General features: G+C 49.1%; 1 protein-coding gene across 3 annotated transcripts in view; it reads left to right on the top strand.

Moving 5' to 3' along the window:
* Positions 1-5,518: 5,518 nt before the first annotated feature.
* The window catches only part of LOC142560123 (latrophilin Cirl-like), an 848,550-nt gene continuing 829,349 nt past the window's right edge, over positions 5,519-24,719 (top strand). The window contains exon 1 of one of the 3 annotated variants that reach the window (XM_075671956.1): positions 5,519-5,600. The gene's annotated coding sequence lies outside the window, so the exon portion shown is untranslated. The remainder of the gene's footprint in view (positions 5,601-24,719) is intronic. The other 2 variants (XM_075671952.1, XM_075671953.1) reach the window with 2 other exon arrangements.

The following is a 24,719-nucleotide window of genomic DNA, read 5'->3' as shown; positions in this document are numbered from 1 at the left end:
AGAATATGAACGTTATAAATAAAGCCGAATAACCAGAAATACTGCGGCACTCAAATGCTTTATAGTGGAGCTCGCGGGGCAGGAGCGCGCTGGGATTTATTGAATCCGTCGAGCTCGCTACATCTCTACCACAGGGAAACCTTTTCCGTTGGACACCGTATTCGTCGCCCATCACAACCGCACACAGCCACGAAAGCGCAGCTGCCGTTCCTGAAGGTGGCCGGACTTTGCGAGCGTCTGCGACTAAGCGATGAGAGTACTTCCCCTGCGTCGGCGACATCAACACGTCACTTTACCTCCGTCTATTAGTATTGTCATCCCCGTTTTTCCCAACGCAGCGTAGCGAGTCTTCCTCGGTGTTGGTTACACTCCCTGACCTTTAACTTATATTTCCCTTTTTTCTATCTCTACTAGATGGAATCTGTTATCTTGTGCTGTGAGCGGTTGTGAAAGATAAGGAGGCGCTCTGTCCATTTGATCCTTACCTTTCGACATACCATCCCCATCTCCAGTTTAGGGTAGCGAACCGAATTGTTCCTTATGGTTAAGCTATCTGCCTTTTTCCACCTCCTTTCGTCTGTCCCCCTCTTTCTCTGCTAGAGGAAATTTTAGCGTTAAATGTCTACGGCAGCGTCAGCTGTAGCGGTGAATGAGCGCCGAAATGGGGCGGCGAACGATTGCTGCCCAATCTCGGAGGCTATCAGTGTGGTGATCGGGCTGCATGGGAGCTGTTGCCTTCAAAGATTGTTTACCATTATGGAACGTAATGGAATGCCTTCCTTCCCGACAACTTATTGGGCCGTAATGCTTGCCTTTAAATAGTATTAATAGTAAATGCTAAAAAATAATGGAAAGGCGATTATGCCAGTTGTTGATAAAGTCACTTGAGAGTTAAAAAATTGCAACTTAAATGCTAATAATACGGTTAAAAATGGTGTTTAACATTCGGACTCCTTGTAGCAATGATGTGCCCATGCGCAATCTGACATACTTCCTTTCGGGAACGACCAAGGGGGCTCGCATCAAAAGATAGAATATCAAATACTGGGAGACTAAGTCCAATAGGCGGTAAGGCGCTCTCTGAGTATGCCTTTCTTTGAGAATTATTTTTTCGACAAAGGAGCAAGAAATTCTACGCACTGATTCTACGTTCCCGCATGACCCACCTGCTCTCGGAGATGTTTAAACAATGCGCAGTGCATGCGTTTGTCGAAACTTCGGCCTCCTCCTTTCAAATGGCTTTGCGACATTAAAAAGAATGGGAAATTTGCATAATGATATTGCGTTTTAATAACAATTCTCAATTATTATAAACGTGCACAGAAAAAGACACACACACACACAATACAACACAGAAATAACGTACACAGAAAATGATGATCGCTAGGAAACTTACAAAATAAAGCCTAAGGAATCTTGCCACAAGAACGGCTGAAGCCACATATTCAAGGAATAGGCAAATCTATAGATTACAAGTGTTTCCTTTTTTTTTTTTTTGCGGTCGCTAAAAGATCGCAGCTCTAGAATTCCTTCTGAGACTGTGAGAGGCACCGGACCAGCAGCTATCTACACGTGTGCACTTCGTAGACCACTCTAGAAACACTGCAAGAGGCTAAGAGGCTGTCAGTGGACGCTGGGTTAGATCTCTCATTTTAAATGAATGATAACGCCGTTTACAATAATGAAACCGATTGAAAAATGCCAGGTCTTAGCGGTGTCCACCCGTCACGGATGCGGTGTGTCAGAGGTGTATATGGTGTTACGTGGAAGCGTCGATTGAGGAAAATACATGAGCATATTTCCGTCGCATGTGCCTTATAGAGCAGTACCATGCGACCGAAAAAAAAAAAAGAAAGCTAGAAGGTCAAACGTATTGCATGGCAGTCGGTAGGGAAGTTCCTATAAATGACTCGCATGTTGCATCAGAAACACTACCTTTAACCAGAACTAACAGCTTCGCTTAGTGCCGCTGAAGATAAGCCGAAAAGGTGTAGGGCGCAGAAGCTCACCGTTATACAGACGTCACGAAATGGCGATTTGACGTCAGCCCAGGCCATTTTCTATCTCTTCGACCGGTTCCTTGAGAGCGCTCCAGCAATGCTAGAAAATCGCGAAAAGCATCGTTCAAGCCGTACAAGGAAGCCACGGCCGCCGCTAAATGCAATAGACAGGCTTTTTGCAATACCGTGCTGGAGCTTGCTCACTCGCGTTGTGAGGCTTACTTGCTGACTTACAGAAGCTCTGCAGCGGCTGCCTAACGCGGTCTGTAGCGAGAAGTGCACGGTCCCATTAATGTATAGCGAGGCTTCCTTTTTTCATTATATAAGGTTGTCGATCTTAGTCTCACTGTAAACGGTGTAGTTACTGGCTTATGCAACCTTTATAGAGAGAGATATGTCGGAGCGCTCTGAAAGAAGCCGGGAAATGCAAGATGTCGTTACGATGGAAGTCATGTCTATAATCGGTGAACCGTATTGGTTTGCGCGGGACGAACCGTCGCGTGTGTCTGTTGGATGCCGCATCTCGCGCGGTAATACGGGTCGCTGTACCGAACTTCGCCACGCTCGTCTCGCACGCTGGGGCTCCGGGAATTGGCCGGGCCCAAGTCTGTTGACGTGGCCTGTCACGCGTAGTGCTGGGGTGGGGTGGGCACGGGAGGCAGCAGGAAAAGCGGCGGATGGCGTCGTCAATTTGGACGGGCCCACCCTGTCGGTCTGGGTCTCGCAACCGCGTGACACGGCAGTGGTGCACGCTGGACCACGGCGAAGGAAGCAACGCGGCAGCGAGTCGGTCACGGCTCCTCCTGCAGCCCCTGGCTGCCAGTTAGCGGTTTCGCCCCAAAATGGACGGCTCCCCGTGGGAAGAAGTGGCGAGGCATGTCTACGCCGTGAGGGGGGGGGGAGTCGTCTGGGGATGGGCAGGGTGGTTCAAGCCACGGCTGGCCAACATTGACAACTGGCTCTGATGAGGGAAGGAAACTGTTGTCTGCTGGGAGGGGAGAACCGACAGAACAAGAACAGTCCACGGCGTGTAAACCTGCGTGTATGTGTGTGTGTGTGCCGCAGGCGTGCGCATCCTATACGCTGAAGAAATAATTCCTGTGACGGCTGCTTTTGGGGTGAAGGTTGGCCGGGCGAGAATGCCCGAGTCGCATGTGCCGTCGTACACTCTGGGTGTCGTGTACGCGTGGCAAATGATCGTCATACTGGAAGCGGGACGTTCTGGCTCGGCGTGAACGACGGCGCCCTTCCGCGTGCTCTCTGCAGAAAATAACGAGCATACCGCGGCAGAGCAAGTGTAGGCAAAGAAATATATCACGCAGATATTCAACGAAGAAGGCATTCTGCGATTTTGAGTTACCACTTGCCGTTTAATCGTTTGTGTTATCGTCACATCGTTAATGCGGTTACTCATCTTTTGGCTTGAAAAGATTTATGACGGGAAACGGGTTGCCGCACGGAAGAGGTTGCGGACTTGTTGGTGAGAAGGGCTTGACTCGCCAGCTTCTACAACTAGCCCTGATGAGGGATCTAATCTACTACCTGGTTTAAAGCTGGCAGAAGAACACAAAAGAGATAAGGCTGGTCGTTCTTCTTTTTTTTTTTTTTTTTTGTTGGGCAGATGCTTACTTATCTGCCTGCTTGTGGTGACCAGGTAAAGATAAGGAGGAAGTTCGGTTACAAAACGAAATATTTCTGATATATATATATATACACATTACAGTGGGCTGGAGCAATGGGCAGAGAATTCGATTGGTGAATTGCCTAGAAAGCGTTGGAAGTGACATTTCTTTACGAATGTTTAGTGCGTGACGACAAGTTGAGTCATTAATGACTCGGCTTAAAGCCAAGCGCTTGCGGCACACTGTTTCGATTTTAGCGAGTCAGTTCTCCATTTCTTTCTTCACGTGTGTGGCACGCGAAACCTAACAGCTACGATTAGACTTGATTGAAAAAAAAAAAAAAAAAGCTGGGTGCCCCAGTTCAGCAAATGACATCGTTGTAATGACACTGCGTGGATACAGCGGACGGGCCTTCGTCGATAAGCGCACGGAACCAGAGCGATGAAGTGCGTCGAAGTTGGGTGCGCGATTTGAAGCCAAAGCTGATCCTACAACGGATAGAAAGTGGAACGGTATTCACGGAATCTAATCACCGTCGCGGGATTTAATGCCGGCCTCGGCGGCCGCATTTCAATGGGAGGAGGGGGCGGGGGGCGAAATGTCAAAACTCAAGTGTGCCTTCAAATTGGCGCACGTTAAAGAAACCCCTGCTGGCCAAATCCATCCGGAGTCCCCCCCATGCACTACGGTGTGCCTCAGAATGATGTCGTGGTTTTTGGCACGTAAAATACTAGAATTTAACTTTTTTTTTTAACTTTCGGGGATACTTTTGGGATATTTCGCGTGGCTAGCGCTGGCCGCGTCGGCGTCTCTGGGTTACAGTCTGTCCTGTTTGCGTATAGCACTTCTCTGAATTTCGACTCTCCAAATGAACTAACGAGATCCGATGACCTTCCGTTGCTCGAATTGCGCAGAAAAATAATGCGGCTGCAATTTGAGTACTTGGTAACGACCTAGCACTCGGCCCCTCTTTGTATACAAGTCCATTATTCACGAGACCGGTTCCAACTCGTCACCGTCATCAAAGCGCTTTAACCCCCTATTTTGCCCGAACTAACAAGAGATGTTTCTTTTTCCACACACCACTGCTTACTGAAATCGCTTAGGTCAATCGCTTCATTAGCTAAATTTGTGACCATTGTATTCGCACTTCTGACCTGTGTGTGTGTGTGTGTGTGTGTGTGTGTGTGTGTGTGTGTGTGTGTGTGTGTGTGTGTGTGTGTGTGTGTGTGTGTGTGTGTGTGTGTGTGTGTGTGTGTGTGTTTGTGTGTGTGTGTGTGTGTGTGTGTGTGTGTGTGCGTGTGCGTGCGCGCGTTGACGTGTTCTGTGCATTGCTCGCTTACATTTATATTGTCCTCTCTGCAAGGGCTTCGAGTCCCGCAGTAAGTATTATATAAATAAAAGATAAATAAATGGATAGATAAATAAATAAGTAAATAAAATTTCGCGTGACTAATGGAAGCGCCGGACGCGTCGATGTCTATGGGTGGCACTGTTCGTTGCAGTGTGAGAAGGCAGCGCCCAAGAGGTTTAAAAAAAGTTCCTTGAACAGTGCGCTTGGCCAAAGCCACCTAGATAGGCCTAGGCCTGCGCGCTATGATCCATGACGTCTTGCTACCTGTCCCGATAGCCATAGGATCTAGTGGAGATGCTCCCGAGCAAGCTGCGGTGATTTTGATATCTCCGCTTTCGTGACGCCGAGGTCCGCAATGGAAATTTTGGGCCTATATTAGCCTGACGTCATAAAACATGGTGCACAGCTAGGGCTTGTGCTGTATATGTGGCGTTGGCTTTGCTTGGCTCTGTACCAAGATTGCTGTTGTGTTGAAGTGAAAGCATCGCCGCAAATGGTTATGCGAGAATACGGCCCCTTTTGTGTTCGTGCAGTGACCACCGGAATCTGATCATTCGCAGGGCGCAGACGTGGCTCCTGGCGGTGCCGCTGTCAAACAAGCCGCCTGGACAGCAGACGACGCAGGTGAGCAGAATGCGTATTGTCAGTGTCGCTGAGCTAACGATGTGGCTGCTCTGTGTTAGGCCTACATTGGCCCTGCTTCTTGTGCTGCTAGGCGAAGTGTCACGGCGCGTCCTTTCCCGTGGCCATAGCTCTATCGAATGCTGGTGGTCCATCGGTTACGGTTGTAGGGCGCTTTTCCACGTCCCCGAGGGGTGCACGTGTGAGTGGGGCTGCGTATACTTACATTGGGGTTGGGGGATTGCCTCTCGATGATACGGTTTACGCTTGTTCCGCTCATTTTCGAGGCTGGCTACTCCCGCACACCAAGGCGCCCTACACGCGCGTGGCTTGGCTATTCCCTCGAGACCAAGGGGGAGCGGGGAGTCAGTAGTCTCCCTCTGTCGGCGTTGCCTGGAAGGCGTAGCGTGTCTCCCTGGCGATGAAGACACGTGAGGGGGATCCTTGTTCCCTGACACTGCTGCGCTTGCATTACACGAGCGCAACGTCCGCCAACGCTTCTCGTATTTACCTGAATCTGTCTGCCCCACTCCGCTTCTCGTAGCCCGTACGCGACGGGCTAGAATTGGGCGGGCACGTCGTTGGCCGCGTATTTTGATGGCTACTCTCGATCGAGGGGGCTGTGCTAATAACTTTTTGTTTTCTTTGTTGATATGTGTGATGCACTCCCTCCTGCGGTCTAATGACGATGGAATGAGTGCTGTGGTGTTGCGTCATGCAATATGAACGCGACGAGCGTGTTAATGAGTGTCTAGACAGCGGAAGCTTTCTCTGCTATACGCGATCGGGCATTCAACCGCCTGTCAGCTGCGGGGTAGTGGCGTTGGATTATCGCATTAGCGGAGCGGTGGCCGCCCCTGTGAAATACAACGCGCGGCAGTGTCAATGTGAGGGCTGTCATAAACAACGAGAAGTGTATAGAGGCAAAACATTGCACCCCTCATGCCCAAAGACAGTGTTCTCTTTTAGCAGACATTTGGCCGAGGCAGTAAAGAAAGACACGAAATAAACTTAGTTGTATTTGTGTAACTATAATTCATTTCGAGCGCATCAGCGTAGGAAAGGCGATAGCTGACTTTAGCAGCAGACGCAACAACATATCCGAATTCTTTCAAGCGTCTGACACTCGGATATGGATCAAAGCGGATCGACCGTCGAAACCCCATGATTTGCGGATTCGTCAGCGTATCTCTCGGCGCGCGAACGCTACCATTCGTACTGTTTGCTCTCGCGGACGTGGAAATCCCCGCACGCCGTCTGCGTCAACCTGCACGAAAATTACAACGCATAGCGACGCGTCGTGTTGTCGCCGTTCCTTGCGGCCGTTGTTTGCCTCCCTCAACTGAGCACAGGAGGTAGGACACAAAAGAAAGCGACACCGAGTGGGACAGACAAACGACTTCATTTCACGTGACATCCCTCTCGAACCTCATGTGTTTACGACTCCGAACGTGTACCGGATTCGAAGGTTTCGATCATGTTTACTGTCCAGCTCGCAGGAGAGTTGTTTCGACTGGCAGCTAGGAGGCGTGCAACTTTTATCGCCTTACGTGGAAGCGCAATAGGCGATCGACAAGGAAGCCAGAAAGTGGAAGTTTAAGAACGGTAGGTGGAAACGGAAAGGAAGGGGACCTCCAACAGGCGACCGATATATAAGAGGAAGAGGCGGACGAGAGAATGACTGTGGAGACGCACTCGACCAATCTTGTCGATTAGAAACCGAGGACCCCCAACCACCACATGGCAGGCTCGCACGCACGCCAGCCTGCGCGTGAGTGAGGGCGTGCGCTGCTGTATCGCGGGCGGTTGCCCCCGGCAACGACAACGACGCCACGCCGCTGGCGCAGCTTTGTTCGTTCCTTTTAGTGCGTCGCGCGCCTCTCGAATGCTTCTGGCTGCTGCTTGGACAGCGCCTTCTGTTGACAGAACTGGAGGGACGCACGCCATTCAGGCGGCCCTCGCTTATTTCGCTTGTTCGTCTTTGCGCGTGTGCTTTTGATAGAAAGAAAGCCTTTTTGAGACCACGCGCCGCTTTACACTCGAAACTGGTGTTGTTGTTGTTGTCGCTGGTGCTTGCTTGCTAATTGAGTTCGGTTCTCGCCACTCGGACGGGATTCAGTGATGCTCTTTCAGAGCGTGTTTGTCTTAATGAGCGCGCGCGTGTGCCCATTTGAAAGCGGTGCGCGATTGAAATCTGGTGTGCATAGCAGAGTGCATGCCTGTGTCTCCCGCGTATACAGTCGGCTTGGCATTTCAGGCCAATGTTATGCCCAAAGCTCCGTACGACTTTACTTTTTCTTTTTCGTTATTCCTTTACGTCGTGCTGAATAGTGGTCGACATTCGTTAAGCGGGCACGCGTCCGGACGACTATTTGCCGAGTACTTTGAGACGCATTTGCGCAAGCGTCTCCTCTACACGGACGACACGTGGGCATTTATGCGCTTTCAAAACGCGAGCATGTCGCTCAACAGGGCCGCCTCGTTGCGTATTTAGACGGCGCCGGTCCTTTGAAAGGCGTTTCGCTTTGGGGGCGTCGTTTTATTCGTCGCTCACCGAGCCGTCCACTCGAGAGTGTTCATGAACGTCGCTATTAGGATTTTGTACAACATGAATTGTATGTTCCGGAGGGAGTAACCGTCATTGCGACCGGTGGAGTGCTTTAACAGGTTGCTGTGTCGGCGCTTTTGTGATGTAGTTTAAAGAAGTGAGCTCCTCGTTATGTCTTTTCTTTTTATGTGTTTCTATTGCAGTTTCTTAGAGATGTTTCTGTCATGCTGCTTCGTTTTAGTTGTCGAACATATTGAAATAACAATATTGTCAGCGCATAGTACTGCACAGCATCATACACCGTATCATCGTTTTGTAGGAAAATTGGCAACAGTGCTGCTCGAGATCACTGATCGCAACGCGACCTCCGAACAGGAAGGACCCTTGACCCCCCGTATTCACAAACGCACCTCGACTCAAAACTCTTCCTCCGGTTTACCGGGAGGGCCTTTACCACCGAATCGAGCACGTACAGCGCAGTCACCTGACTGATGAATTTCTCAAAGATTGCCGTAGACGATCATGAAGCGCGGTGAACACTTCCTTGGAGGGGTGGCGCTGCTATTTTCATTTTTTTTTTCTTGAGTCGAGGTGGCGACCATGGAGTGTTGTGTGAAGGAGCGTTCTGGAATGCTTAGGCCATTCTTTGTTTCTTTCCGAGATATAGTGGGCAGAGGTGGTCGCTCGTGAACGTGCTCACACATTTTGAGTGGAGACCGCTTTCGGCACCAACCGTGAAGTAGCGCCGGCCTCACCAGTCGTCGCAGCAGAGACCGGTAAATGCATTGTTAAGCTATTTTTTTTTTCTAAGCTGACTTTCGTTAACTGTTATCCCGGCCTGCAGATGTGTGCCTCGCACCGCTGAGATCGTGGATATGTCCTCGTTTTCTACATAAACCTGATGTCTTTACTTCGGCTCTTTCGCCCGTTTTCGTGGTGGTCAACCGGTGGTCGGGCTTTGATTGCCGATGGAGAAGGGACGCGCTCTCGCGCAACCACGTGATCTCGCGCAACCACGTGATCTCGCGCAGACCACGTGCTCTCGCGCTACCATTCGTAGCCGAACGCCGAGCGTTCTGCCTGTGTGGGACGTACTTGCTGCTGCGCGAGAGCTTTGGGTCGTCAGAAATTTTACGTCCCGTGGAGGAAAGTTCGGCGACGAATGTCCTGGCCCTCTTCTCCCGCCGTCCTCTCTCTCAATGCAGTGCCTGCGGGAGAGGAGGGTGTAGCAGTCGCTTTCCTCTCCGACGCTCGCGCTGCCGGTGACAAAACACACGTGTGACGAATCAACCTTATGCTTTTTTTTTAAACGTCTTTATTTCTGCATTTAATGCTCTCTTCTTCCTTATGTTTATGTATAACTACCTGTACTACCGCTACGGATGGGCTGGTTAACGGCTCCGTTCGCTACGGAATCACGCATTGAAATAACGAACGCTATCTAAGTGTCATCGCTGCGACAAACATGCGCCTTCGAGCGCATCATTCGTTTAATAAAGCAAATAGCTTTCTAGAAGCGAGTGACAATCATCGTTGATGGTTTCCGGACAATTTTATTATCTCCTGTCTGCTGCCCTTCAATGGAACACTCGGAAGATCTGTCCATCTGCCGTGTCCCGCACTGTGTAGGGCTGCATAGAGGTTTTTTTCTGTTGTGTGACTTTCCTGCATTTCTCCTTTCGTTATTTTTCTTCTCTCTCTCCCTCTCTCTCTTCTGTTACCTTTCTCTTTTCTTTCTTCTCTTCTTTATTGTTACGTTGCTTTCTTGACTTCCCTAGAGAAGTTTTCTAGGCGCTAACTGTTCGCCGCCCTTTCGCTTGGCGCGCCCCTAACGTGAAGCGTCGTGCGTTCCCGTCTCCTCAAACGACCCCCGCGTTCTGCTTATATCGCCGAGACGCCGCCAAAATCCGCTTCAAGTGAAGACGCGCGAAAGAAAAGATGACGAGGGCCGTTGGCAGGGCGGGAAGCCGGGAAACTTGGCACGAAGGAACGGGAAAGCGAAATAAATGAATAAATAAATAAATAAACAAACGCGAGGGGGAGGGGGTGGGATGGCGAAAATGGCGGGGCCATATACCGGCGGCACAAAAAGAGGGCGGGCCGTCCCTTAATTTAACGCCAGGACCTCGCTTCGCCGCTTCTCCTGATTCCTACAACAGCGCTCCCTATCGGCCTGTCTATATACGGGCAGGTTCTATGTACTGCGCTGGCTACCGTGCTCACCATCGCACGAGATGAGGAGGTGGGTGCAATAGACGTGTAGAATAACCTAGGAGGCGAGTGCGGCTTGAAGCGGAAGGCAGCGCCACCCGACGGCTGCAGTATGGCAGAGACGCCTTCCTCTCGATCTGTTGTGCGGGCTTGCCTGCGTCGTGTGTGTGTGTCTGTCTATCCGTTCCTAATACAACACGAGCAAGCCACTGAATGCCCCGACGCCGCCAGCCGACCGTTTTGTCGCTCCAGAGCTCGACAATGGACTGCGAGGTGTGCTCGAGGTGTACGGTGCGCTGGCCCGGCTTCACCCATTCTTACGCGTATGCGGTATGGGCGGAACGGACTGGCAGCGCGACGGATTTCACGTGCTGAGGGCTTCGTCTCCTGAAGGCAACGCCATCGAAACTAGGACCAGTATATAATGTCGGGATCACCTCAACTCGTTTCTGCGCCGCTGTTAGCATCCGCCGCTCACCGCAGGTTGATCCCGTTGATAACGCGGGCGTAGTAGCACCGCTGTGATCACGAACGAAGCGTGACTAGAAGTTACGTTGGAATGGAATCGCTACATCATGCCAGCTAAGGTTGTTGCCAGAAATTCAAGAAATGCGAATACAATAAACGATTTCGCGAAGTTTTAGTAAGCTAGTTTAGAGAAGTCCGCTAGAGCACGATTACCGTTTCTGATGGTGTTGAACGGGCCGAAATGTCAAAGGCAGGTAACGAAATTGTCGTAATCAGAAATGGTGCCGTGATGTGAAACACTCTACGCAGACAGGTTATTGCCACAAGGTTGGCGAGAAGTGCCGCTGATATATTTGCGAGAAATAGCGCATTATGAAGTAAACGTGCAGGTACGCTTCTGTTTTTCTCCTTGGTGTCTGTCGCTGGCACATAGTCACTGCATCCGCTGCTCTGCCTGATGCTGTATAGTCAATAAAGTCAGTTCGCCGTCTATAAAGGAAAGCTTCTTGTATAGGATTCGAGGAGTCCGAAAACTGTCGACGACAAAGTCGTCATTATCCTATGGTTGTCCACTGTAGGACAAATTCCTCCCTTATCAATCTCCGATTACCCTTTTTCCTGCGCCAACTGCGTTGCGCCATGGTAGGCCTGCAATGTTCTTTAATTACATCACATCACTTGGCTCTCCGCCTTGTTCAACTGACGATATATGTGGGATTGGCAATTCTGAGGTTGTTTTTACTTAGGTGTGGGTATATAGGTTATGCGTAAAGGAATTAATATATGCATAACGAGAAGCAAAATATTATATAAAGTGCAAGCACGCCATGTTTCCTCACGTAGTCCGATCCCTTTGCAAATTTTTTCGTAGACGTTTCGTATCATTCATACAGAATTCGCATGGATACACGTAAAACTTATTTAATAGCGTACTCCATATGGAACGATTCAAAAGGGGATCGTATTATATCCGCGCGAGGGCGATTTATCGGCGTTCACTTATTCGAAATCTGCGTGAAAGAGCAGTCCGCACACTTCACCTATCGGCATGAACAGCAGTATCGCACGACGTCTGCTCCTTCGGCTGGTCTGTGCACTAAACTGTCGCATTGACCGGCCATGTAGGCCGCACGCGACCCTAGCACACTAGGCAGGGAGCGAGTATACCTTCGCGCGGGAAGCTGAGGAAGTTTGAGAGGCAGTAAGGGTTGGAGTGGGTTGAGGGGGACGGGGGGGGGGGGGGAGGTGAGCGACGTTTTGACGAAAGTGCGGCGGGGTTGTCAGTCGTGTGGGCACGAGATAAAAACGCCGGATACTCGTTGCGCGCGGATGGCACTGGCCTCCTCCCTTGCTTGGTGTATATTCCCCGCTGCCTTGCGGTTTTGGCGGTGCCCCGCAAGATTCAGTGGGCCGTGAATGAGTCGTGTGCTCTTTTTTTTCCTGTTTGGTTTTGCATTGTTTCGGTTTCCGACTATACTTTGTTTCTTAAACATGTTTCAAAATAGAATTTGATGCGGCGGGGCAGTGGCTCTAAGTGTTAAGGCAGTGTTAAGCGCAGGGTCTCATTGTAAAGTTGTTAGTATAAAGCCTGAGGTCGCTGTATGTTAAGAAAGCAACATAAATTTACCGATGGTGCCCTCACAAAAGAAAGCAGAAAGGAATAAAAAGGATAGAAAGTTGTGCAAAGTTGTGGCGTCGCACCAGAGTTTGAGAGCAGTGGTTTAGGGAATACTAACTTCGATGGCGTGTACGGATGGCGCGTGCGTGTGTGTATATATATATATATATATATATATATATATATATATATATATATATATATATATATATAGTAAATGAAACAGCATTTGGGCACACTACCCATCTGACCCTGCATTATGAGGCGGTATGTCGCTCTGTTTGTGCTCTAGTTGGAATTGTGATCTTGCATTCGTTGTGACTGCAACTCAGTGTACGTTGTAAAACACATGCGGTTTCCCTGAGAAAGCAGCTCATCTTTTTTTCTCATGGTCTACTTTTATTTATCGCTTCGGCGCGGAATAGCCAATAGGACGGCTACTACTGCTTATCTCTCCGGCTTTGATTTCTTATGCCCACTTTCCCTCGTCTTTCTATTCTCCCTTTCCCTTCCCCTGCGTAGGGTAGCCCTCCCGATCCTTTCCTGGTTAACTTTCACGCCTTGGCCACTTCACATCCTCTATCTCTGTTCTCGCAACTGTCACAAACTTGTTTGAAGACAACCTGTAAACCGGTTGCCAATATAGCGGCGCAAAGTTGGTTTTAGAATTGAGCTACATCCAACTCGAGGAGCAGGAAAGGTGAAAAACAGTTCGGGTTCCAGCTCTGACTACACATAGAAGGGGAAAAAAAAAAGCTGGCACTCGGGGGCGCTAATAATCTTATGAAGACATCTTTTACGAGCTCATCCACTTACCAGTTGCTAGAAAAAGAACAGGGATTGAATCTCTCCCCTTCACGCGGTGAGTTAGATTGTCTATTTCACTTCTCGTATTCGTCTTTTTTTTCCCGGCGAAGCCCGGTAAAAGGTTACACCGTTGTCTGTACCGTCGCACAAATCCAGAGTCCAATCCAATCCACAAGATTGGATGAGGCTTCCATTTCACCTTAGCTGCTTCTCTGGATGGCTGACTCAGTGTCGGGCTGTCGGGGCAAGATAAGGGCGCTTCCTTGCCATCCGTTCGGAAAGCGCTATCGATGCTTGGTGGCACGAAAGTTTTTATACGTGCTGACTGCTGTTCTGCGGGAAAGTGAGCTCGCGGTTTGTAACTGCCACGCGCCAGTACCCACCTGCCTGCGGTGGGATCGGTGAAGCGTTTGATATCCCGACGCAGCCCGGTGGAGGCGGCTAATAGGAACGGAGAGATGAAATGTAGTATAAAAAGAACGTACGAAATGATTACAACCACATCCGAATAAATCATTCATCGTATTTCCTCCCAACAGGAAAAGATTTCACGAAACGCAATCTTACGAAAAAAAAAAAAAAATCCTCCCTCTGCGCCAATCCTCGAATCAGGGGCTTCTGTAGCTGCGTTCTCGTACAACCACGTGATCTCCTACGAGTCTGAAGCCTTCGCATTCGAACGTCTGCTGTCGGATCCACCGGTCAACGAGTAACTTCTTTATATATGGTAACAAGGAGCAACAGTGTAGGTATTCAACGCGTTTCTGTGTATTTCTGTTTTGCACGCATTGCATTGCATTGCTGCCTTGAGTGATTTCTCAGGTAAGGCTCCGCGGACATCACATGGAGATGACCACGCACTACGTCCAGATTCCACTCCTTGGAACAGCTGCTACGAGTCAGCGTCGCCATCTCACGCGCACACTCTCCTTAGCCGAGTGGATTACCGCGCATATAACAGGCTGCACAGACTAAACCCTTGGCTGAATCTCGGACATCCACTCGGGCTTTACCTACGCTAGGCGTATCGCTTCCCTGCCAGTTGTTGTTTGGAGTGACCTGCACGAGATCTTACTCGGCACTAATTGAATTGACTGACAGTTCTGCATGTGGTATCTGCGGCTGCGAGGAGATCATCGATCGCTCATTGTGCCACTGCCCCCCATTTGACGTGCACAGACAATCAAAGTCCAACACGGTGCGGCGACTATAGGCGATCGCACACAGACCGTACAGACGCTTGAGGCATACCATAACCACCGTTTATCGGCCTAGAAGGCAGTGAAGACACTTTCGGGCATTATTTTTTTCCTTTTTTATTATTATTATTTTTGCAGAGAACCTCTGAAGGGCTAGTTGCCCCGGGATTAAAATTCGCCAGTTTCTTTAAATACGTCTGCCTACACTTTTAACCTTATGGGACCTCTCTGCTTTTGAGCCACCAATCCTCCTATCGCTTTTTGCTAATTTCCCCTGCATGTTTATTTACATGACTATTGTTATCTCTGAACCCTAGCGCCTCGGGAAGCGTGACTGTGCCCGCATCGACATCGGGATGGATACAATCACACTTTAGTATGAGGTGTTCTATTGTTTCTACAGATTTACCGCACACAGTACATGTGTCTTCTTCTTCGTTAAATTTCTTTTTATAGCTCCGCGTTCTAAGACATTCTGACCTAGCTTCAAAGAGCAGGGCACTGCCTCTTAAGTTATCATAAAACGCTTCTTTCCTGATCTGCTATTTCCACTATCGATATAGTTCAACACTATGCTTCTTTTCCATTGTATTTATCCAATTTTTACCTTCCGCGTTTTTAACCTGTCGTTTAATGCTCTGTCTTTCTCCGTCCTCGTGTCTGGCATACTTACTGGTTAGCTTCGTAGTCTTTTCCGCCATTCTGAGTCAGCGGTCTTTCTGTATAGGTGGTTAAATATCTTAGCTGCCCACCTGTTATCGTCCAATTTCCAGAAGTCACAAATGCACGAAATGTGACTCTCGCACTCCCTCTGACGGTGGAACCCAAGCAGGGCATGAAGAACCTTTTCTTTTCACTCCCGATGCATTATCCGTCTCCCTGTACCAATTCTTTCATCGGCTATGAAGCCTTTCTTTTTAGGACATCGGTGGGTTTTGTGTATCAGCTAACTGTTATGCAGGACGGTCAGAGCGAGGCGAGAACGCTGCTGAGTCGACTCAAGACGGCATCTCTCGTCATCTTCTTGAGGCGCCCCACTCTGACGACGCGCATTCAAATGCCTCTGCTGACCCCTGGCGTCGCTGCTATTCGATTTTGATTAAGGAAGAATGCGGCGGTGGCAAAAGAAAACGGCTGCAATGAGAGAGAGAGAGACCGTTCCGTTCCTCTTTGAACTGGATTGGGAAGAATTCGTCACCGGAGATCGCGGGCTGCTTTTCTTCGGCGTTATTCGCTTAACAAGGCCCACCCCCGCCCTCCCTTTCTGTCTAACGTTCCTTCGTAAGCTCCGGTACGAAGTCTTCAAAGCTTAGAGACCTGGTCTTAATTACGAGGACCGAACGCGTTCGGCTTTTTCTCAGCTTCTCAATTTTCTTTGTGTTGTCATAGCAGTTCGTACAGTCTTGACATGCTTAGTGCGGAATGTATACGGTATGAAGGACTTACTTTGGCGCTTTTAGGTGGAGGAAGGGAGATGGAGATGAGGGAGGGGGGGAAAGGCATATAAATGTGTGGGATTGGAATGAAAGCGAAGACCGCTCGCTATACTGGAAGCTTCCTCCAGTCGTGTCCGTTAATGTAATCTATCTGCCTCTTGTGCGAAGGAGCGAATGCCCGAGGAACGTTTCATTGTTTCATTTACTGCGCACTCCTTGTACCTGATGCGGATGAAATTTGTTGGTGCAGAAGCTTTCATGACGTTCAGAAGACTTGAGTAAACGATTTGCTGCTTACAGATGAAAGGAATGACCACGGATGGGAAGACCGCTTTGATCTTTCGCTTGTCGTGTATAGCACAGTCGATGTCGACACGCGAGACTGAGAATGAAAGTGCAGCGGACATTGAAAGACGAGAAAGAATGCGAAATGTCAGCCGTTGATAACAAGGAGATGAGCAGAATGTTCGTTAGGTTAATTAGGTTGACCTATTTTGGAAGCCATTCGTTGCGCCATTGCAGCAGTCTTTTGAGGCATGAATTCATTATTCCGTTTCTAGCCCTCATTTCTGGTTAAATGATTGCAGGGAGTGATACAATATATATTGTTTGTGTCTGTCTGGTGTGGTCAGGTCTGGTCTGGTCTGCTTACGCTTGGATTGGCGTGCCGCTGTCTGGTCTCCTATTGTATATATGATCTGGCCTGGCCGAGCCTGGAATAATCTAGTTTTGTCTGGTCTGCTCTGCTTTCCTCTGGTCTTCTCTGCTCTGATCTTCTCTGGTCTGGTCTGGTCTGGTCTGGTCTGGTCTGGTCTGGTCTGGTCTGGTCTGGTCTGGCCTGATGTGGCTTGGTTTGGTCCGCTCTGGTTTGGTCTGGTCTTGCCTGGTTAGCGCGACAGGTACACGTCACGGACCGGTGTTCGAATCAAATGAAAGCGCAGAAATTTTCTTTTCCACGCGTCTCCTGCTAAGATAGCACGACGATGACGGACATATGCGTGACAGACAGACTTGAGAGAGGCTGTAGAAGTACGTTCAACAGCCTTCGCTTTAGAACTTGGTGAAGGCTGCGAAAGTTCGCCGAGCTCAACTCAGAGTCACAAATAGGGTGAGTTATATCCCTACAGTCCCAGAAGGCATCTCGATTGCGAAGCAAGTGCCATTATACGACACCCTTCATATTGTGGCACCTCCCTTTGATCCGGACACTCCTAAAAGAGTGGTCTGAGTGAAATCGCATGTAACCGTCTGCGCGTCGTCGTTTTCTTTTGTTTTGTTTATTTCAACAAAACGCATATGGAAAGCGTCGGGCGGCGTCAATCCGCGCAGATGCTCCGCTCAGCCATTCATCGCTGCAACTTAGAGAGCTAAACGCCTTTTCTGTGTTGCCGCGCGAATGGCAGCAACCTGGACCATTCGCGCCCGCTTATGGCGAATGTAACCCAGGGCGGACGGCCGCGTCACCGCCTTTGAAGTGAAAGCCCTCTGCGCCAAAGTTCCGCGCGCATTGACTTTACTGAATAGCGTCGGCTCCCTTTGAAAGAGTTTGCCTTCCGCGGTCTCCTCGCGGGATCCCCTATTGACCGGACGTCCTCGTTCCGCGAGGCTTCCGGTTCATTCCCTCCTTAATCCCTACTTGGCGTTATTGTGTCTATACAGCGCGCGTTTGAGTAAAACCGTTTTACAAAGTTCGGATTTACCCCGGTATCGTGTATGGCGACGTTGCTGTCACGTTTGAATTGTTCGTGCCGTTGCCGGCGTTCCTCGGTGCATTCCTGATGAGGCGCGTTTTGAATACCGCGTCACGCAGGTGCGTTTCTTTTTCTTTTATGACGATACAGTGACGGTTCGCAAAAACTTTCGACACGCCGACATGCGCGTGTTCGGCACTGTTAAATGGAACTCGTAAAGAGTAGATCTTCTTCTGCTGTGATTATAAGGCATACTTTGAGGCCTGCTGACGAATTCAGTCACAGTGGAAATGCTGCGCATATACTGTGGAAATGTGGTGCTTGTAGTGCTTCCGAGGTGAATTGTGAAAGGGTTGAGAACGTCGTATGTCACTGGAATTCCGGCTACTATCAATCACAAATAAGCCCCTGCAGTCTTCAGTCGTACATAATTCTAAATGAGAAGGAGTATCTGGCACCACTTAAGGACGTTAACAACATCTAAACATCATATATCAAAATAAAAACCATCGTTTATTGCCAACGTGGGCGTAATTAGGCCCGTTGGTGGAAGGCGATCTCCAAGAGGTAATCACTCCTACAGGATGCGCGAATTCGGTGAACGCAGTGTGTACGCATATGTCGTATAGCTCGAATACTTCGCAAGCGCTGCTCTTGTCGGAATTTCTAAATTAAACACTTTTTCAAGCAGCGTCCGCCTTCAGTTTTGCAACTGAGTCACATGTGCTATTATGAATTGAATTACTAATTTGAGTAGCTTAGTTGATTGCTAAGATTTTATAAGCGGCTGTCGCCTAATTTTCGATGTATGCCGCAAGTATACGAATCTCTGCGGTAGCACAGTGTCGCCTTGTTTCCAATCCTCAAGTGCTTCGTTTCTCCCTTCTTTTTCTTTATTCTTTTTTCTTTCTTTCTTGCAAGCGGTTCGTAACGGCGTTGTAACCTGCCGTGAATGCCCACTGTAAGCGAGGAGGCATTTACAGTCACATTTTTTTGTTAGTTGAATTGATTCTGATGGATCGGTGTCAATGATTGATTGCTGCAGACAAATTTGCGAGTGTTTGTCGTCGCTGGAAGCGTTCGTGCCGCGGGCGTGTGGCGTGTCGCCTCGGCTCGGGCTACCGGTTTTACCGGCGGGACACTCCGAGATGACTTGCGGAGCTGTCATGACGGCCTCACCTTGACGTTGACGTGTCGGCCATGGCCCGCCCACAGCTCGCAGCCCCGCTCCTCCTGTGCAGCCTGTCGTTTAACACGGTGCTCGCGTGCGTCCATTTGTGAGGTCGGCCGCTGATCTCCCCCCCCCCCTCCCCGTGCGTGCGTGTGCGTGTGTGTGTGTGTCACGCACACGCCCGTGCTGTCTTCGTGACTCTGCCGCCCTCGCTCTCTCTATTACGCACTCAGTTTCCTCCTCCTCCCTCCCCTGCTTAAGTCGGTCTTCTCTGTCTCGCTTGTCAAAGCGGCGTCCTGGCGTTCTCTCTTCCTACCTCATACAACTTTGTTCGTATGAGGTACTTGCACTAGCAGGACAACTTTCCGTGGCAATGAAAGGAGCAACGGTGCCAGAGCTTTCCTCCGGGTTAGCTTGAGCTGGGGACGAGAAAGCGCCAACACCTTATTTACATCCGCAAAATAAAACAAAATTGTCCACTCGCTGTAAAATAAGTTACGCCTTTAAAAGTTAATGGGTGCAATAGGTCTATAACTCGCTCTTGCACCCAAAACGGGCGTAAGGGTGTCTGTCAGTTATAGATTGATTCAAATCCTTATTCATTCTTAAGGGGGCAAATCATTTTATAGTGCTTAGTGATACATTTTGTGTTATTTCTTCCGCTTTTCGCTTCCTGCCTGTGCAAATGTAATCATGACACGGGGAAGTCACGCTGATTCAGTACCTGCTCGAAGAAACCAAAACGGCTCTCAAACGCTGCCGACTACTTGACGTGGTAACACATGGGCAGAAGCTGCGTCCCTGCAAGTTTCCCTTCATTTCAACAGAAAATTGTCTACTCCTTTTCTACGCCGGATGGTCTCATAAAATCGAACCTCTTTCTGCGTGTGTGTGTTTTTTTATTTAACGTCACAAAGCCCAAACATTATATACATCAAGTAAATGTAGAACAACTTGATGAACTTTCGGCCATGGGCAATAAATTCGCAATTTTAACATTTTTTTCCCCCTGCACTTGTTCATACGCCGAGACCACGTAGTAGGAACAGACACGATCGGCACGTGGATGTTGATCCAGGCGCGTCAACGGACGTGAAACAGGGTTTCTGCGAGATATAGTGGGACACGGTTGGACTGTCTACGAGGAATTTGCACTTATTGGAGCGGTCGAGGGCGGTTCTAACATTTTGCAGCCTTTACAGCTTGTTCACGTTTTTGAGAGCCAATACTAAGCCACAGTGACCGGAAAACGAAACTATACATTGAAATACGTGATGCCACCCTGAACTACGAGTGCTGAGGTTCTCGGCGTAATTAAAATGTAAATTTAATCATTATTTTCTCTTAGACTTATTTAATTGTTGATGACTACCCTCAAGGTACATTGCACACAACACAGAGGAGGGGCATAAGCGAAAAAAAAGTTTTTTTTTCGGTCAAAGTTCTTTTACAGCTTCTTTCTAGTGTTCCTTTTAAGCGAGGGCGCTGCATAGATGTCAAGGGGCGTACTCAATAAACCGCAAGGACAACGGGACTACGAGAAGTCGGCAAAACGCGTGCCGACTATCATGTGACCGTAAATTGAGTCGATTTTTTTCAGCGCCCACGTTGTCGTTTTCTCGTAGTCCTCCTTTTAAGGCTGTTTGTTCAGTGCATAGGTTACTGGTCAACTATCCAGCCCAAATTGTACTATCTTGTACAACCTGCAGTTGCATTCGTGCGTGTCAATTCGGACCACGCGTTTTTTTTTTTCTCAGAAGTGATCCGTTTGGTCTCTGCTATGCGTAGGGTTCATCTACAGGACTGAGGCGGTCACACTGTTGTATATGTGCTCGAATACCTGCGTCGGGGTTGCTCGAGCGAGCGCCGCGTCATTAGCTGCCGGCGAGAAAAGGCGGCGGCGTTTTTTTGTCTCACTCGCGCAGGGGGGGGGGGGGGGGGTGGAGGCGCAGCGGCGCGTGAGGAATGGACCTGGCCCACCGCCGCCGCCTTGACCGCCTCGCCTTGACCGCTGCTGCACGCGCGCACGTGACCACGCTTCGTCAAAACAAAAGAACGCGAGCGAGGGCGAGAGGGCAGGGCAATGAGGCGGCCGGCCAGCAGGCAGCTGCTTCCCGGCTTCTACGCTGCGTCCTCGGTAATTCTGTGCAGTGCCCTGCGGTACTCGACAATCGCGCTTGAGGAGGGATACCGCACGAGAACGTCGTTTCCGGGTGGTAACGCGCGAGCGTGTTCCCTCTTTGCCAGATGCTGAATACGGGAAGTTTGGCCGCAGAAACGGCTGGCTATCTCGACGTCGTAACGTTTTTCTTGGCGTTCAGAGAGTTTCTGTTTGTCCGCAAGCTTCTTACTTTTAGCGGTTTTCGGGTTACCGGAGGCGTAACCGTGAGGTGGGCGATTGGTTTTTTATAGGCATCCCCTTTGAAACGGGGCAGATACAAAGTCACCTAGCCTACTTGAGTTAATCAGGTGTGCTATTCATGCTTTTCATTCTGAGCGGCCGGCCTGATATAGTGGCATCACCTGGTATCTCAGAACTCGACCATACATTGCAGTAACCAAGCAAATTCTACTTCACTGCTAGTGAAAATTTTCGGCAGCGGCGTAGCGTAAACACGTTGTCGTTCTTTTATGACTTCTTTTTCGACAGGGAGACTCATACAACACAAAAACGCGTGTATAAGGCCTTGTAGGTTCAAGAAACGTCACAAGATGTCGCTACAAGCGCTTGGTAAACCGGTGTTATGCCGCATACGCCTAAACTCTCTATCATCTCAACATTTAACGAGTGAAGGAGAAATAAGAAAAAAGAAAGAAGACACGGGAGACAAGGGGAGCGCTAAACCTCAAACCGTTTTTATTACACGTCACCTGTGTATCGCTTTTGTGTTCGGTGAAAAAAACAAATCACTTATCATGTGGCAGTTGTCGACTGATGAATAAGCGCCAATTCCTCGCACCGTAAACACTCGAACGGCGAGCTCACGAATCTAAGTTCGCCATGAATTTTGGTTGTGCATATAGTCTGGCGTGTGAGTTGATTAGGACTACAACCGACAATCGCAGATTTGCCGAAGTGATTTTCCTACTTCTGTTTGACTTATCTTGAGATGCGATAACCGCAAGAAAACATTCCAGAACGCCGCCCAACATATTATTTAGGGAGGACAGGAAAATAAAGAAAGAAATGTAATCGAAATGCAAAACTGTCAATTGTCTAATTAGGAAAACACCTACAGAGCAAGTTCGCATGTGACGGGGAAATTAAATAAAGAAAAAAAGTTTGTAAGACGGCCAAGCGAACTCAAGTATGAAAGGGTCACCGGGAATGGAGGGAATAAAAATGCGCAAAGATATATACTGTTCAGAAAGAATTTATCACGCTACAAGCTATCGACCTAGCTTGAACGCTGGATAGGCCACACTGAAGCTCGAGAATGTTATCGCATGTTGCGTTCGTGTGTTTAGGCGCACGCAGTTAGCCTTAGGCACTTTGTAGACGTTGTGTATACATCTGAGCATATCTATCTATCTATCTATCTATCTATCTATCTATCTATCTATCTATCTATCTATCTATCTATCTATCTATCTATCTATCTATCTATCTATCTATCTATCTATCTATCTATCTATCTATCTATCTATCTATCTATCTATCTAAATAATAATAGAGGGCGCGATGGTATGGTTCATTTATACATCGTCGAGTCGGTAAGTCGATTAGTGCTGATGCTTACAGGCAGCGTATAATCGAAAGGAAGGAAACAAAATGCAAAGAAAGATTGATTGGCTTAATTAAGACATTTGGTAGACAAAGCGCCACTTTCAGAAATCTCCCATTTCCCACGTCTTGCGTGGATTTGAAATCTAGTTTAAATGGGCAAATTCTCCGAGAAGCGCAAGACTATTAATTCTCTGCTGTGTCCATGGACACTTTCCTTACTCTGCAGCTAAGTGAACGCGTTTTATAGACGCTTTAATGGGTTTTGTAACAACCTAATTTTTTGCAGGAACAACACATTAGAAAGGGAGGGACCTAAATTTGTACCTCCTACGGACACTATACGGACGCCAGAGCTAAGTGAAAACGTTCTGTGGACGTTATACATTTTTTTTGTATCAACCTAACTCCACACTGCGTCTGCGGAAACTCTACACCGACTCCGTAGCTAAGTGAAGACGTTTTATAGACGTCGTAAATAAGTTTTTGCAACAATCTCGTTCCGCTGCACAGATCTCCCGAGACACAACCGCGCCTGCCTTCCCGGCGACGAGGTGAGGAGGAAAGCGCTTTAGTTGATGAGGGGAGAGGAGGGTACTCGTTTGGGTGAGAAGTGCGGAGTAAAAAGGGAGGGGGGGTCAAGCGGCGTATGCTAATCACGTTCCAGCAATTACACGCCGTAGCGGCGGGCCTGTTGGCTCGCGCTTCGCTCGCTGTGTAGCAACGTATACCGTCGCCGCCGCGGGACCGACGGAACGAAGAAGGCTCGCCGGGTCGGCGCGACGCGATGGCGTTGACCGGGGCTTCGAGCGGCTACGTCGGGGACCTCCCAAGGAGTAATCCCGCCACGAAGCAAGACAGCCGCCCCTGGGAAATATATCGGCGCTTCATGCTCGCTATTTGCTAGCCAAGGCTTGCTGTTGCCGTTGTCTTCTATTGTCCTTTGTATCTTTTCTTTCTTGGTACGCTGGAGCTTGTCGAGATGGCGATTACGTCGCAGCATCACTAGATGCGTGCGCGCTTCATCGGAGCTGGCTTTATGGTCTCTCGCAAGCTACCGGTAATGTGTGTGCTGTACTTTCGAATTACGCATGGCACTGCGTGCATGAGCCCGAAAGTCTGTACTAAAAGAGCACCAGCTTTTTAGTTTCAGCCGTATGGCGAACTAGCACGTAGATTTTTTTTTTTTAAAGGATACTTCAACTGCGAGCTATTCGACCCGTCCCAGAAGGGTCATGCGCTGCCATGCCTTCCGTCAGAAGGACCCTGGGGTGTCAGGGTTGGGCGTCTAGGTGGCAGTAAGGTGATGTGCAAGAGCTTGACTCCTCTCTGCTGTTTTCCTGATAAAGATGGGACTTTCTTTTCCACTCGAAGCCACTTTTCCACTCGAAGGATACCTGCACGGGTGCCTGGATCCTGGATACGAAGTAACTAGTGTCATCCGTGTCGAAGTGTGTTTCTGGGGAACTGTCACCCAATCTCAGCAGGTCGATTCTAGCGCTGGTATTGTCGTCAGTGCACTCCGTCGCCGTTTTTTCAAACGTAACTATACTGCATGCTATATATATATACTAACTATATACGCTAAGTATATATAGCGTCCCGCCGAGAGACAGTGACTCGGAGGATGCAAGTTCAGAACGCGGGAAAGCCTTGTAGTAACGTTGGCACGTCGCCTCGCGGCCTCGTTCGACGCCGCAACGTTCGGCTGCAGGCCGCAGATGGCGCGTCGTGCGGACACGCTACGCAAACAGCTTCCACTTCATTAGCGACGTGTCCCTTTAACAATAGAAGCAACGTGGCATTGTCGGGGCGCGCACGCGCTATGCAAATCAGAACATCGGGGGAAAAAAAATGGCACACGATTCTTTTGTGCGCGTAGCCGCGACTCTGTCCCCCTCGCTGCATTTTTCGCGAAGGAACAAAAAGGACGAATCTACTGCCTGTTGCGAAAGTTGTTCTCTTTTCCTCATAGTTCGCCCTTTTCTTTGTTTCACGCCTATCGTGATTGCTCACGTTGGAGCCGCGTTCCTTTCTCTTTCTGTCTCTTCAAATGTTTCGCACGACGTGTATTTCACGGTGTGAGGATCATAACTAACCATCTTCTATACCGACCTGCGACCATTGCACACGGTTTGTGCAAGAACAGGAAAAACAAGAACAAAAAGTGGCTGCATTTCTAACGGTCCAAACCCGCAATCTGGCTGTGAGATGCAGTAATGGTCGGCTTAAGAATAAATGTATGGAGC

This window comes from Dermacentor variabilis, chromosome 10, assembly GCF_050947875.1.
Source record: "Dermacentor variabilis isolate Ectoservices chromosome 10, ASM5094787v1, whole genome shotgun sequence".
NCBI classification, from domain to species: domain Eukaryota; kingdom Metazoa; phylum Arthropoda; class Arachnida; order Ixodida; family Ixodidae; genus Dermacentor; species Dermacentor variabilis.
This window is presented reverse-complemented; position numbering and strand designations above follow the sequence as displayed.